General features: G+C 34.6%; 1 protein-coding gene across 6 annotated transcripts in view; it reads left to right on the top strand.

Moving 5' to 3' along the window:
• sorbs3 (sorbin and SH3 domain containing 3) overlaps positions 1 to 13,961 on the top strand; it is an 88,968-nt gene that overhangs the window by 17,627 nt on the left and 57,380 nt on the right. For 2 of the 6 annotated variants that reach the window (XM_073819289.1, XM_073819288.1), the window contains exon 1: positions 5,351 to 5,612. The exons of 2 other annotated variants lie outside the window; for them this stretch is intronic. The gene's annotated coding sequence lies outside the window, so the exon portion shown is untranslated. Of the gene's footprint in view, positions 1 to 5,350; positions 5,613 to 13,961 lie in introns of those variants that run through there. 2 more of the 6 variants (XM_073819284.1, XM_073819287.1) reach the window with 2 other exon arrangements.

Below are 13,961 nucleotides of genomic sequence, written 5' to 3'. Positions count from 1 at the left end.
ATGAGACCATTTTTATCAATTTATTCCAAAGTATGTGGTTAGGGCGCTCTTTTAAGTTCAGGTGTGTCTACTGCATTCAGAAAAAAAAAAAAGAGAATTAAAGGAGACTCCAATGCCTCATTTCAGTCAAAGCTAAATAACTTTTGCTTGGAAGATGTTATCAACAAAATTCTTTTTTCCCGTGTTTACTGCCACCTAGTGGAATAAAATGAAACCTCTTGCAGGAACATAGACCAAACTTTTCCTAATTTACAGATATATACATAAAAAAAATAATAAAAAATATATATAAAAATCTGACTTTTTGACTGTGTTTATGACAATATTACAAACATATACAATACAAAATATGCAAAAATTTACTCATGTTTTAAAATTCAGAAAGTTTCCTGTCAAATGAGACCATTTTTATCAATTTATTCCAAAGTATGTGGTTAGGGCGCTCTCTTAAATTTTGGTGTGCCTAACTCTGAAAAAAATCCAAAATATGCTGCAGAGCTTAAGGGGTTAAAGGCTGTCTCTACCGGGTTTTCTGCAACCATGATGCACACGCATCCCTGTGTTTACAATTACAATTACGATTAAAGTGTTTACAAACCTATAATTGGTCTATATTCTTGTGGAAACTGTGATGAACTGCATTAATTCAAATGGCAGTGTATATTATTTAACATTACTAAGCCATTCATATAATCATTATTGATGTACTAAGGCATGACCTTTATTGTAACGCACATTTAAATTTTATTTAAAGGAGTAGTTCACTTTCAGAACAAAAATATACAGATAATGCATTCACCCCCTTCGTCATCCAAGATGTTCATGTCTTTCTTTCTTCAGTCATAAAGAAATTGTTTTTTGAGGAAAACATTTCAGGATTTCTCTCCATATAATGGACTTCTATGGTGCGCCCGAGTTTGAACTTCCAAAATGCAGTTTAAATGCAGCTTCAAATGACTCTAAACGATCCCAGCCGAGGAAGAAGGGTCTTATCTAGCGAAACGATTGGTTATAACTAAAAACATTTACAATTTATATACTTTTTAAGTACACACAAAGCTAGACAAGACAAGCATTTGAGGTTAAAAAGTATATAAACTGTAAAAAAAATTGTAAATAACTGATCGTTTTTCTAGATAAGACCCTTCTTTCCTCGGCTGTGATGGTTTAGAGCCATTTGAAGCTGCATTTTGGAAGTTCAAACTCGGGGGCACCATAGAAGTCCATTATATGGAGAGAAATCCTGAAATGTTTTCCTCAAAAAACATAATTTCCTTATGACCGAAGAAAGAAAGACATGGACATTTTGGATGACGAAGGGGGTGAATGCATTATCTGTATATTTTTGTTCTGAAAGTGAACTACTCCTTTAATACATTTGAATGTGTGAGCGACTATGGAAGTTTTTCACAAAGATGTGTTAAATATCAAAAACTGGCAACCCTCCTGCAGCAAAGACGGGAAACCTGTACATTTTATGCACTTTCTCACTCTATATTTGGTTTATCTGTATCTTTAGAAACAGAACTGAATTTTATCCTAACAGAATAAAAAATGAAAGACAGAAATAATAAAGAGAATGGCATAATGTTTGATGAGATTTCTTTCAGTCCACTAATCATCATACTGGCAGACACAAATATCTGCTCACTGCGGGAGACCGTTCCATTAATAACAGAGGCGTACATGCCTGCTCTCCTAGTTCATCACTCACTCTCCATGATTTATTTCTCTTTTCTCAGTCTCACACACTTCATTTTCATAGCAGCGCAAGACCTCTGCGTTCTGCTCGTCTGGGCTCACCTCATGCTTTCTGCTGTTTAAACTGTCAGTTGTGAATGTGCTTTTTTCTCTCCTCCTCTATTTTGCAATAGTCTGGTTGGTGTTTGGCAAAAGTGCCTCATTGTACACACACACACACACACTGTAAGACTATACCGTTTAAGACTGGTTTGCCCTACTGAGCCAAACCACTGAATTATTAAGAACGAAACTGGCTCCCCAAGATCCAGTGGAAAATAGACACTTCTGGAAAACAGCACACATGCATAAAAGAGTTCAGGTAATCAGAATTCACTCTTTAAAATTAATACGCACTGAGGACAGTTGTACCCAATAAAGTTTTATTAGTATTTTGTTGCTTTTATGGTGGCGGTATGTCCTGGTGGTTAAAGATCTGGATGTAGGTTCGAACCACACAATGGTGGATTGAAAAATAATCATTATTGTGCTCTGGAAACTTCAAATAGCTCTATTATGACTATAGATCAAAGCATTAACTAGTTATGAATGGATACGTTTCTAAATATGATTAAAATATAAAAATAAATGTGACCCTGGACCACAAAAAGTCTTAAGTAGCATGGGGATGTATGTGGCAATAGCCAAAACTACATTAAATTATCGATTTTATGCCCAAAATCATTAGGATATTAAGTAAAGATCATGTTCTATGAAGATATTTTGTAAATTTCCCACCATATATATATTTAAAAAATGAATTTTGATTAGTAATATGCATTGCTAAGAACTTAATTTGGACAACTTTAAAGGTGATTTTCTCAGCATTTTTGTGCACCCTCAGATTCCAGATTTTCAAATAGTTGTATCTCGGCCTATCCTATCTTGTCCTGTCCTAACAAAACATCATCCATCAATGGAAAGCTTATTTATTCAGCTTTCAGATGATGTATAAATCTCAGTTTAAAAAAAAAAGATTTTGGTCTGGTTTTGTGGTCCAGCATCACAAATAGAAAAAAATCTATAATCCTGATACTCATTAACTGCGACAAAATGGATTCATAAATCATCTGTATCAATGTCAGCTCAAAATTAATGCCAAATAGTTTTATTGTCTGGTTGATCATCCCAGATTCTGGCTTGCAAATCTCAAGTCTTTTAAATCAGATCATCAGTACTTTGTACTGTACAGTGATAATCCATAATCAGCGTTAGTATCCTTTAGCACAGTTCCTGAGAAAACACAGGACGTAACATCTAAGTCGGCAATTATAAATCAATAAGGTTGATAGCTGTAAAATTTTGGTCATGGTCAACAACATGATTTTATATCTTTTTAATGATTTTATTGCTATTTTATTGCTTTTTATATTCCAGAATGTTGTATATAGTCAAGTAGTTTAACTTTTTCACAAAGTATATTCATATATACACAACCAGTCAAAAGATTTTTAATGTTTTTTAAAGAAGTCTCCTCTGCTCACCAAGCCTGCATTTATTTGATCCAAAATACAGAAAAAGCAGTTCAGCTTTGAAATATTTTTGCTATTTAAAATAGCTGCTTTCTATTTGAATATAATTTAATAATAATAATTTGTTCCTTTGATTAAAGCTATATTTTGAGCATCATTACACCAGCCTTCTGTGTCACGTGATCCTTCAGAAATCATTCTAATATGCTGGATTGCTGTTCAAGAAGCATTTATTATTATTATTATTATTATTATTATTATTATTATTATTATTATTATTATCAATATTTAAAACTGTTGAGTACATTTTTTTCAGGATTCTTTGATGAATAGAAAGATCCAAAGATCAGCATTTATCTGAAATAAAAAGCTTTTGAAACATTATACACTGTAACATTCAAAAGCAGTAGTCAGTATAATTTAATAATAATTATTATAATTTAGTATATTTTTTTTATTTAGCAAGGATGCTTTAAATTAATTATGATGATAAAGACATTTATAATGTTACAAAAGATTTCTATTTCCGATAAACGCTGTTCTTCTAAATTTTCTATTTATCAAAGAAACCTGAAAAAATTCTACTCAGCTGTTTTCAACATAATAATAATAATAATAATAAATGTTTTTTGAGCAGCAAATCAGAATATTAGAATGATTCCTGAAGGATTATGTGACGAGTAATGATGCTAAAAATTCAGCTTTGAAATCACAGGCATAAATTACATTTAAAAATGTATTCAAATAGAAAACTGTTATTTGAAATTATTTTAAATATACTGTTATTGCTATACGTTGGATCAAATAAATACAGGCTTGGTGAGCAGAAGAAGCTTCTTTAAAAAACATTAAAAAACATACTGTTCAAAAACTTTTAACTGGTAGTGTAATATGTAATCATTATATTAAATAAAATGCATTTTTAATAATTGTATTTTGAATCATTAATAATATTGTTATTAAATAATTAATTATTTTATTTTTAATAATTATTTTATTGAATTGTTTTTAAAAATTACAATAAATATTTTACATTGTTACAAAATATTTCTATTTCAAATAGAATTAGATAGATTCTTAAAACTGTCTATTCACTAAAGAATCCTGAAAAAAACATCAGGGAATCATTATATTAGAATGATTTCTAAAGGATCATGTGACACTAAAGACTGAGTAATGATGCTGAAAATTCAGCTTTGATCACAGGAGTAAATTACATTTTAATATTCAAATAGAAAACAGTTAAATTGTAATATCACCTCACAACATTACTGTTTTTACTGTATGTTTTAGCAAATAAATGCAGCCTTGGTGAGAATCTTAGTGACTTCTTTCAAAAACATAAAAATCTTACAGATTCCAAACTTTTGAACAGTGGTGTATATTATATAAAATAAACAAATAAATCACAAAATCAAAGCTTTATGGTGATTTTTGTATTATTTATTTATTTTTTACTTAGCCTATGGAAAAGAGTGACTAAGCAGTCTTCAAAATTCACCTGTCCATAGTAGAAAGAAAGTTTGGGTTTGGAACATAGGTGATTTGAAATAGTAAATGATGTCAGAATTTTAATGTTTGAGTGTTCTGTCCCTTTAAGAATAAACACTTTAAGGACTTTGTGAAATCTCAAGGGCCAGTAGTTTGAAACCCCTGCTCTAAATCTTACACTTTCTTGACAGATCTCAGAATAGGCCATGTTTCTCAATCCAAGTCCTCTGCCTTCCTCAGTTTATTTGTCAATGATCTGTTTTTAAAGAATTTCTCAAGTCTAAAGTCATGTTTTCACTGAGTCACTGCTGTCCTCCTGTAGTTGGCCATGTATGGCCAGACACGCATAAGCAGTGGCTCGTCAAAAAACAGCGGGGCGGGAGTGCAGGGAGGACAGACTGAAATGAGAGGAGGAACGTCAAGAGGTGGATGTGGTTTAGTCTTTGAATTCGCCAGTCTTTAACCCCGTGCTGTGAAATATCACCTTATGGCCACAAAAGGCTGACTGCCTATTCAAACGCTCTTTAGTGAAGGCAGCCAAAAGTGAGCCGGGCCTCTGCACACAGTCTGTACGTCACCATAGCAACCCTTGTCAACCAGGAAGTCCTGTAGTGGTGGAGCAGAGGAGAGAGAGAGAGAGAGTAAGTGAGTGAGAGTGCATGTGTGTGTCAGTATGTGAGACGGACTTAACAGAGGTGAAGCAGACGGGAGCATAAACCAGTGAGAGAGAGAAAGAACTGACTGAAAGCAGACAGAGGGAAAGAGAAGAAAAGTACATAAAGAGCAGGTTGGACCTGAAAGGTTATTTTACACAAAGCAGACCAAGCAGCACTTTGGGAATTGTGTGTGCCGTCCTGGGAAATCTGTGCGTGGCTGCGCTGTCACACACTTACACACCCACACGAACCGGTGAGTTCATTTCTCTTCCATCTGACAGCCTGCTGTAAGACTGTAAAACAGTCAAATGATCACGTAAAGTGACTCATTTATTCATCCAGTTATTCTGTTTGGCAGGGTTGTGCTAAAGCGGTAGTCCACTTTACGTCTGAAGTTGATTCTTAAGTCTCTTTGAAGGATTAAGGGTCTTTGCTAGGATTTGGGAAGTTTTCAAAGCAGAGGGAAAGAGCATAAATGCTGCAGAAAAGCCAAAGTCTGGAGTGCTGTTCTGCTTTCATATCTCTATGCATGTTTAATTTGGTTTTGAGTGGCTGGATTTCATTGAGACAGCAGTTGTTTTCTTGTTTAAGAGTGGTGTGATTTGTTTGATATTTGATTTTTATAGTCTGACCTCAAATTCATTTTGTTCTGTACAGAGGGTGTTACTTTATGATTTAAGATCCACAGGACAAAAACAAATATTTTAAATATGAATCATGATTTATGGTTTAATTGTACTTTTTAGATGTACAAAATTAAAAAAAAGTGTTTCATGCAATTAAAATTATGATTTAAAGAAGTCATTATTCATTTTTGAGGCGTTTTTTTAAGTGATGGTGGATAAGGATGCATCAATAAGAAATTGCTAAAAGGGGCGTTGTAATATAAAAAAAAGGGGTTATGTAATATACACCGCTATTCAAAAGTTTTGGATCAGTTAGACTTTAAAGAAGTCTCTTGTGCTCATCATGGCTGCATTTATATGATCAAAACTACAAAAAAACAGTAATATTGTGAAATGTTATTACAATATAAAAAAATGCTTTCTATTTTAATATACTTTAAAATAGAATTTATTTCTGTGATGCAAAGCTGAATTTTCAGCATCATTACTCCAGTCTTCAGTGTCATATGATCCTTCAGAAATCATACTAATATGTTGATTTATTATCAATGTTGGAAACAGTTGTGCTGCTTAATATATATATTTTTTTGGAATCTGTGATATTTTTAGGATTCTTTGATGAATTAAAATGTTTAAAACAACAGCAATTATTCAAAAAATAAATATTTTCTAACAATATAAGTCTTTGCTATCGCTTTTTATCAATTTATCACATCCTTGCTTAATAAAATTATTAATTTCCTTCATTTATAATTTACTGACCCCAAACTTTTGAGTGGTAGTGTATATTGTTAGAAAAGATTTCTGTTTTGAATAAATGCTGTTCTTTTGAACTTTTTCATTAATCAAAGAATCCTGGCAAAAAGTATCACAGGTGCAAAAAAAATATTAAGCAATACAAATGTTTCCAACATTGATAATAAATCAGCATATTAGAATTATTTCTGAAGGAGCATGTGACACTGAAGACGAGTAATGATGCTGAAAATCAGCTTTGATCACAGGAATAAATTAGATTTTAATGTACATTAAAATAGAAAAATGTTATTTTACATCGTAATAATATTTCACAATATTACTTTTTTCTTTTTTCAAATAAATGCAGCCTTGATGAGCATAAGAAATCATTTAATTACTGAAAAATAAAGTAATAAATAAACTAAATTTAGACATTACATTCTTATAATTATTAAATCTGGATTGTCATTCTTAGATATGCTGACAATTACATTTAACAGTGGTTTTAAATTATTAGTGTTTTAAAAATTAAACTTAAAGTGGCATGAAATGGAAATTCTGTATTTTCTAAATACATCATATTGTGAAAGATTCATCCTTGCATGTTTAGATTTTTAATTTTAAATCAGAATGTCATAACTGGATCTTCTGGTGTAACCACAGACTTTTCTTCTTTATTCATTTAGTCAGAATAAACCACACTTTTTCTTACAATTGACTGCATTCATATCTCCATTTAATCAGCATCCGACGCATAGAATCCACGCCCTACATTTTTTGTATTTTCTGATTATCTGCTACACTTAACAATATGGAACAAAAGGTTTGTCTACTTTTGTTAAATTGCAAATTTAAGTGAGCATTAGGTGATGTCAAAGGTAATCTTACAGTAAAAATAAGAAATTAACATGAACAATTAAATATCCAATATCAGCCAATATCGATTAATTTAAAAAATCGCACATAACTGAGATATTGTGGTGCCAGTATTCTTTGTATCCCTTAGATATATGCAATAGGATATGATATCAAGATATCAAGCTAATATTAAAACTGAAATATGTATGAAATGGTAAGAGGTCAGACTGCTCGCATATTCATGCCAAGTTCTGTCATGAAACTCTACATAGTGCAGGATGATGGGTTGTTGAAGGATTAGTTCACTTCCAATATAAATATTTCCTGATAATTTACTCACCCCCATGCCATCCAAGATGTTCATGTTTTACTTTCTTCAGTCAAAAATAAATTAAGGTTTTTGAGGAAAACATTCCAGGATTTTTCTCCATATAGTGGACTTCAATGGGAACCAACAGGTTGAAGGTTCAAATTGCAGTTTCAGTGCAGCTTTAAAGGGCTCTACACGATCCCGGCTGTCATTTATATACTTTTTAACCTCAAATGCTCATGTTGCACTAGCTCGACCTCACGCATTACGTGATCATGCACACATGGCGTAAGCGGAAGTACCAACCCAGTGTTTACAAAGCAAACCTGCAAAGACAGTCAAACGCTCTTTACAAAAAAAGTAAACAACGATGCTAGACAATGTTAAAGTTGGAGGAGAAAATTAGATGGAGTTTTTCGCCCTACCCTACCTTTTTTTAACCGAAATACCCAGACGAAGAACTAACCGTGCATTACTTCCAACGTGATTATGCAGTGCGTAAAGATGCGCATCGCAGAGCATTTATGTTTAAAAGTATATACGGTTTTATTTTTTTAGAAAATGGCTTATCGTTTCACTTGGTGATCACTCGGCTGAGATCATGTAGAGCCCTTTGAAGCTGCATTAAAACTGCAATTTAGACCTTCAAATCGTTGATTCCCACTGAAGTCCACTATATGGAGAAAAATCCTCCAAGGATTTCCTCGAAAACTTTAATTTCTTTTCAACTGATGAAAGAAACACGTGAACATCCTGGATGACATGGGGTGACTAAATTATCAGGAATTTTTTATTCTGGAAGTGAACTAATCCTTTAATGCAAACTGATGATATTCACATCGTTAAATTACTTGGCACAAGCTGATTGGTTCATGGTGCATTTAAATGGTTGGTTAGCATTCACTAGAGCATTTCACAGTGCGCTTTCAGAGTTCCTTTGAAACCCTCCACCTCTCCAGCTCCACCTGTATAGATTTGCTACGGGTTATTATATACTTGTGCAGTAGCAGCATGTCTTAAATACTCACAGCAGCTTATTGGAGTATATATTGGCAGTAGCGAGTACCTGTACTTGCTTTGCATTAACATTGTCATATCCATTACCACAGAGAGTTGTCATTATAGGACTATAGTTTATGCTATAGTTAGGGTTAGAGGTTTGGCTTTTCCCAGAGTGCTCCTCTAGTCAATGACTGACAGCTTAATCTCATTGACTATGACCTGCATTTCTACATGTCTGTCTGGGTGTTTTCCACCGTTGTAAGGCAAATGAGAGCGGACTTCAGTGTCAGCTCCAATAGTGTGTGTTCCAGTGACAAAAGCATGGGGTGAGTCAGTGTGTGACAGACCAAAGGCTCTCCTGTCAGGTCCATCAGAAAGCCCTCAGCAGCACACACTGATCTCTCTGAGAATATTCTCACATGCTACGTGTGTGCGTGAGTGTGTGGACGAGTGCTTTAGGACCATTACATAAGCATGACATATTATGGGGGCCCTCATGGTATGGGGCATTTCCCAGGCTCTGATCTACAGTACATATACATAAGGGTACAAAAAAGGTAATTGTCTTTATACCGAGACGTCTTGCTGATTGAAATCGTCTTCAACAGGTTCACACAGGTGTTTCGTGGCCTCCACACTTTGTATAATGTTGTTGATTTTGGATGGTCTGTGTAGAGGAGTCCATTTTGGCTCATGGCTATCAAATTGTTTGTGGGATTCATCTCCTGCTGTGTCGAGCGATGGACGACCATACATGGTGATCAGATGGACCTGCTGCTGATTAATGTGTGTATCATGTAATAACGGGAGATTGTAAACAGACGCACGGCAGAGCCTTGTATGGCATCCGCTCACATTTATCAAAAGGTCGAGTGCAACAGACCTGTGAAAGAGAGAGATGAGAGAAGCAAGCAGTGAAACAGATGAGATGGATTTTGAAGGACTTAATGGACTTTGCTTTGTTCTGCTGTTTTTGTTGTTTTTTAATTTAAAACACTTTCTCTTATTACACTATTACGTACATGCAGAGACAACTATAAGTGTGCCTTTAGTCAGATGATTCCCTTGAAATGGGTAACGCCTTTGATGTCCAGGTGTTTTCCTCCATCTGTGGCGTGGGTTGTCTTAGTTTGTTTCAGCAGAGACTGTTTGTTTGGACATATGTGACCCTGGACCACAAAACCAGTCTTAAGTCGCTGGGGTATATTTGTAGCAATAGCCAAAAATACATTGTATGGGTCAAAATGATTGATTTTGATTAGGAAATTAAGTAAAGATCATGTTCCATGAAGATTTTTTTGCAAAATTCCTACTGTAAATATATCAAAATGTAATTTTTGATTAGTAATATGCATAGTTAAGAACCTAATTTGGACAACTTTAAAGGTGATTTTCTCAGTATTTAGATTTTTTGCACCCTCAGATTCCAGATTTTCAAATAGTTGTATCTCGGCCAAATATTGTCATAACCTAGCAAACCATATATCAATAGAAAGCTTATTTATTGAGCTTTCATATGATGTATACATCTCAGTTTTGTAAAATTTAACTTTATGACTGGTTTTGTGGTCCAGGGTCACATATCTGTATTTTCTAAACATTGGTGTTTGTTTGAGCATCTGACCTGCCTCGCACAGCAACAGCTCGACCAATGGAGTGAGTTTGGGGGCGGAGCTACTTGTGTGTTCAACCAATAGCAGATGGGGGAGAGTTCAGAAAACATGCTCGAAAACAATCATTATTTTTGTAATAGTTTCAATAGTTTTTTCTCTTAATTTTGAAGGATTTATTTGATGTTTGTGTTGTTTTGTAGCTTTTATTATTATTATCTTTAAAATACTTTCTTTTATTCCACTGTAACATACAGAGATAACTATAAAAACTCAATTTGTTGGATAATTCCCCTGAAAAGTGTAACTCATGCAATCTTTCCCACAATATCGGCTCAGCGTTTGATGTCCAGGTGTTTGTCCTCCATCTGTGGCTTGGGCTGTTTCAGTTTGTTTTTCGAGAAAATGTTTGTTTGGACTTTTCTGTATTTTCAAAGCATTGCAAAAAAACCCTGAGGTCCTATTTCAGTTTGACGTAAACGCCAGCAAATGTGTACAGCTGAATGCATAGTCTTTCAAACTATACCTTTAATTTTAAAGCGTATTTGAACAGATTTGGTCGATGTAAGGGATTTTGAAGGACTTATTGGATGTTTGCTTTGTTCTGTAGCTTTTGTTATTTTTAATTTTAAAATACCTTCTTTTATTCTACTAACATGGATAATTCCCCTGAATAGAGTAACTATGAAATTTTTCTCACAATATCGCCTCAGCGTTTGATGTCCAGGTGTTTTCCTCCATCTGTGGTGTGGGTTGTCTCAGTTTGTTTCAGCAGGGACTGTATGTTTTGGACATTACTGCGTCATCTAAACATTGCTGTTTGGTTGAGCTTCCAACCAGCTTTGCACAGCAACAGCTCGACCAATGGAGTGAGTTTGGGGGTGGGGCTACTTCTTTTTCAACCAATGGCAGAAGGGGAGAGTGTTTAGGAAACCTGATTGACAACAATCAATTTTTAAAACTATGTTTTACACAGAATCGAGTCGTCTCCACTTTTGATTATTTGTCTATGTAATTTTGTCTCTGTTTTTAAAGCCCGATGTATAGGTCCTGCTTCAGTTTTAATGCAGATGCCAGCAAATATGTACAGCTGAATGTAGTTTGTGTTATTTAAAAAAAATTATTGTCTTATAACATGCAGAGAAAACTATAAGAACTATATTTCTTATAATATCGTCTTAGAGTTTGATGTCCAGGAGAGATGACGTCCAGGTGTTCATCCTCCATCTGTGGCTTGGGTTGTCTCAGTTTGTTTCAGCAGAGACTGTTTGTTTGGACATTTCTGTGTCATCTAAACATTGTTTGTTTGAGCATCCAACCAGCCTAGCAACAGCTCGACCAATGGAGTGAGTTTGGGGTGGAGCTACCTGCTTGTTCAACCAATAGCAGATGGGGGGAGTGTTCAGGAAACCTGTTTGAAAAGAATCATTATTTTTGTAATTAAGGCCCCGTTTACACTGCAGGTCTTGATCCCCAATTCTGATTTGATGCCAATGTCCGATTTTTTGGGCTGTCCGTTTACACGTTCTTTCAGTTGTGACCTATATCCGATTCATGCGTTTACACTTGCCATACCATCTTAAACATCGCGCATGCATTGTTAACGTTTACCTCCTTCACTCCTCCTGAGAATAATACGTGATCAGTGCTGATCAAACGAGTCATAATTAACACATTTTTAAAAATATGATGCGTGATTTGTTGGACTACGCTACACCCGTTTGAAGTCGATAGAGTCAGCAAAGTTGATTATGAGAAAGATTAAAGTTTTCCTCCAGCTCTTTTCCTATTAATAATTACTATATTAATACTCACAATACAGCTATTTTTTATTTTATATTTGCTATTTTAAATGAGAACAGATACAAAAACAGTATAACAAATAGCCTAGAAAGAAAGTAAGAAAGCATTACCTTTATCATTTTACAAAAGCATTCATGTGCGAAAAACAAATACTCATGTGTTTATTAGAAATAAATTGCAAAAGCAGTTTAAAGAAGTGCAGCGTACGATTCTCTCTTTTCTTTTATGGTTAGATTAACATTAATGAGACCGACTACTGTACAGATATACTGTAATGCACGAATCTGGTGTATAGTGGAGGGGCTTTGCGTATACCCACCTAAATCCTCTCTGATGCGCATCATGTCCTGCATTAGCCAAAATCATGACAGTCCACCAGATCCGGTCATATGTGAATACATGTAAATATTCGCTAAAAACATACAATAAAAACAGTGATGATGCAGTCAGGACCGTGGCGCTGGCTTGCTTTGAAATATATTTGATGATTGCGCTTGATGCGCATGCGCCCGCTCCGTCTCCCACACCCCATCATAATAACGAAAACAATACCTTACAAATAAAAAGAAGCGAATTTTCTTAAACCAGTGAACCCATGTAAACTTTTAAATGGGGGCATACCCACTTCTACAGGCACCACTGCACAACTGAGTATAATGTTACACATAATGTTACATGTTACACATATGTTTTTCCCAAACAGTTCCCCAAAGCGTTCACTTAAGAAACAGATTATGTTTGCATGAATAATGGAATGTAATTCTGTGTATTATGTGTATTTATTGGGTTTGCGCGCCGTCAGAAGCGCGTTATGCGCACACTTTGGATGACAGTCAGCGCGAGAAGCGAGCAGAGAAAAGGTAATCCTCTGAGTAATTGTACAAACAAAGAAACTTTTAAATATTTAATCACTATTTGGAGCATTTGGGATCGCTAGACGGGGGCTTATTAAACTCATTTTTGTAAAAACCTCAACCGACATTTTTCACTTTTTCACGATTTTGCCTGTACCTAAAAATATCCTGTGTGTTTTTACACTCATTTTGCCAGCAAGGGTAACATAAGACGTCAAAACCACGGAGAATGACCAAATTGTAGCAATTTTAATGACGCACAGAACGCAATGCCTCAGAAGATCCGATCTGCCTGTTTACATTACAGTCGCATTGGCACATATCTGATTTAGATCCGATTTATTTCCACATATGAATGAGGCCTGAAACCGATCTCGAAATATCCGAATGCATGCGTTTTTTACCTGTTTACACTGTCATAGAACAGATCCGATCTGTGTCACATATGAGCAAAAAATCGGAATTGGGTCGCATTTAACTGACAGTGTAAACGGGGCCTAAGTTTCACATAGAAATGACACTTCTGTGATGTAATTATTTGTCTTCATAATTTTCTGTCTGTATTTCTAAAGCATAAAGACGTTAATGCCAGAAGATGCGTACATGAATGTTTAGCCTTTCAAACTATACTTTTAATTTGATAGCATATGTGAAGACAATTGGTCAATGTAGGGGATTTTGAAGGACTTATTGCGTTTGCTTTGTTCAGTAGTTTTTCATTTTAAAATACTTTCTTTTATTTAACCAGTGACAACAATAAGAACACTATTTGTTGCATAATTCCCCTGAAAAGTGTAACTT

The sequence above is a fragment of the Garra rufa genome, chromosome 15, assembly GCF_049309525.1.
Source record: "Garra rufa chromosome 15, GarRuf1.0, whole genome shotgun sequence".
Lineage (NCBI taxonomy): Eukaryota > Metazoa > Chordata > Actinopteri > Cypriniformes > Cyprinidae > Garra > Garra rufa.
This window is presented reverse-complemented; position numbering and strand designations above follow the sequence as displayed.